Below are 2,637 nucleotides of genomic sequence, written 5' to 3'. Positions count from 1 at the left end.
GTTGAAGATGCTACCATGGCATTAACATGATGCTTTAGTGATTTTGAGGCTTCTTCAAGTTTAGCCATAGCCTTTTCAAACTTCAAGTTAATAGTATCAATATGAGCACTAAGTTGAGCACCCAATTGAGTAATAGAGTCCACTTCATGCTTTCCTCCTCTAGTAGCCTTGCGAGGTCTACTATATTGTGAATTATGGACCGCCTTTTCCTCAATCTTGTTCCAAGTTTGATTATCGTCAACTTCGGTGAACATACCATTTGATCCCACGTTGAGAATGTTTCTTGAGTCTTCATAAAGACCATTCCAAAATTGTTGTACCAAGAACCACTCGCTAAGTCCATGATGAGGACATGAGCGACAAGTTCCTTTGAACCGCTCCCAAGCTTCATACAAAGATTCTTCATCCCTTTGCTTAAAACCCGTAATTTGAGCTCTTAGCATGTTAGTCTTTTCCGGAGGGTAGAATTTTTTGTAGAAAGCTAGAGCCAACTTCTTCCAAGAGTCAATTCCAATAGTAGCCTTATCAAGGCTCTTCAACCAATGTTTTGCGGTGCCGATTAGAGAAAAAGGGAATAAGACCCATCGAATTTGGTCTTGAGTCACACCGGTTTGTGAAATCGCATCACAATAGTCACAAAAAGTCTCCATGTGAGAGTGAGGGTCTTCACTAGGCATCCCCCCAAATTGGCTTCTTTCGACTAATTGGATAAATGCGGATTTTGCAATGAAATTTCCGGTTAAGTGTTGTGGTGTGGGAGTACCATTGGGTAGGTTCTCCTCGGTTGGTATGGAATGTGATGAGAATTTAGGCATTGTGGGTTGATTTTGTGTTGGATTTTGTGTTGGGTTCTCCTCACCTTCTCTTGCAAAAGGGTTGATGAACTCAATAGTATTTGGTTGAATATCTACAACCTCACCAATACCTCTCAAAGTACCTCTAGCAAGTCTTCTATTGTTTGTCAAAGTCCTTTCAATTTCGTGATCAATGGGTAACAAGTTACCTTGTGATCTTCTAGACATGCAAAATATCAAATAACTTGAAAACAATTAGAACAAACCTTGAGGAGTTTTACTTCCCTAAGGCAAAGAAAGACACAACTAATAACAATCTAAGAAAATCAAATCAAGTTAACACCGTCCCCGGCAACGGCGCCATTTTTGGTCGGACAAGAGTTGGTCGTCACACATCCAATCAAACACATTTATAATACTCGACAAACAACTAGTTAGCGGTAAGTCGAGGTCGATCCATGGGACGGTGTGCTTTGGGTTCAAAGTCTATCTATCTCAATTTATGCTAGTGTCACAATTGATTTGGGTTTGTAGTTGTGTTCTAGACTAATAAAAGCAATAAAGTAAAACAAGCAATAAAAGGGGGGATGTAAACAAATGATTAAAAGTGCTAGGATATCATGGGTTCACAAGGGATTCATGGGTGTTGACCATACAAACATGTTCTCAAAGTTGCAAGAAATTAATGTTGTAAAGGAACCGAGTTGGTTTATGTCTTACGGTTCTTAGAAGAGTTGGGTCCCGGAGCCGAATCGATTAGATTGTACAACACCTACAAGTCGACTTACTTTCCTCCTAATCACTTCTATGCATGGTCTAACAAGACTCGAGTTGGTTTATATCTTACAAATCAAGTTGAATAGATAAGAGATGATTGTAAATGCAAGGATTCATAGGCTTAGCATTTCATCTAACATAACATGTGCATAGGTTGACATTACAACAAGCACGAAATCTTAATCATGGAAACATATTAAATTAAGGATGATTATTTCCCATGTTTTTCTCCCTTAATTACCCACCAATCCTAGCTAAAGGACTACTCATTATCATGGGAAACATGTCATTAATGGTGTCAATCATTATAACAAGTATAAACATGATAAAAGCTTAAGGAAATAAACAATAAAGAGTAAAGAGTAAAGGAATTATACCAAACTTGAGATGATCCAAATAATAAAGCAAATAATAAAAGAAGAGAACTTGATTGATTGATGAAGGGTTGTCAATCCTTCAATAATAACCCAATAATCTTCAATTACCCAAAAGTAATAAACTTGAACAATAGTTGAGGAGAGATTAATGTGTAATTTTATGGAAAGATTTAGATTAATCTATTCTAATCTACTCCTAATCTATTCTAAGAGGATTTTCTAATGTGGAAGCCCCCTTTGATTATCATCAAAATGGGGTATTTATAGTAGTACCTCATTAGGTTAACTAAGGCTAAACTAGTAATTAACAATTCTAAGATCTAGGCAGGGAATCGCAAGTATTTCGGAAAGATGGGCATCTTTGCTGAGGACGCCACGATCCGCTCGTCCAGAAAGTAGGACGCTGGGATTGCAACATGGAGGGACGAGCGGCTGAAAGCTTGGGACGCTCGGATTGCAGGCTTCTTGGACGAGCGTCTTAGGCTCTTGGACGCTCGGATTCCTCTTCAGAATCCTTCCCTTAGCAAACTTCTTATTCTTGCAATGTTGGTCTTTAGTTCTTCCCCTTCCGTTCAACCAAGATCGTCAATGTCCTTCCGAATAGGCTCAAGAGACGGGAATTTTCGGCCTAATTGTCTCCTTTCCTACAAATCAAACACAGAGCAATAGGAAAGCAAAATAGGAAGCAT

The 2,637-nt window shown here is 38.7% G+C and overlaps 1 non-coding gene across 1 annotated transcript; it reads left to right on the top strand.

Moving 5' to 3' along the window:
• Positions 1–336: 336 nt before the first annotated feature.
• On the top strand, positions 337–443 carry LOC141616441 (small nucleolar RNA R71). The gene has a single exon (XR_012530789.1). It is a non-coding gene; the product is annotated as a small nucleolar RNA R71 (small nucleolar RNA).
• Positions 444–2,637: the final 2,194 nt, after the last annotated feature.

Source organism: Silene latifolia, chromosome 11, assembly GCF_048544455.1.
Source record: "Silene latifolia isolate original U9 population chromosome 11, ASM4854445v1, whole genome shotgun sequence".
In the NCBI taxonomy this organism is placed as follows: Eukaryota; Viridiplantae; Streptophyta; class Magnoliopsida; order Caryophyllales; family Caryophyllaceae; genus Silene; species Silene latifolia.
Note: the sequence above shows the minus strand (reverse complement) of the source record. Positions and strands in the feature narration are given on the sequence as shown.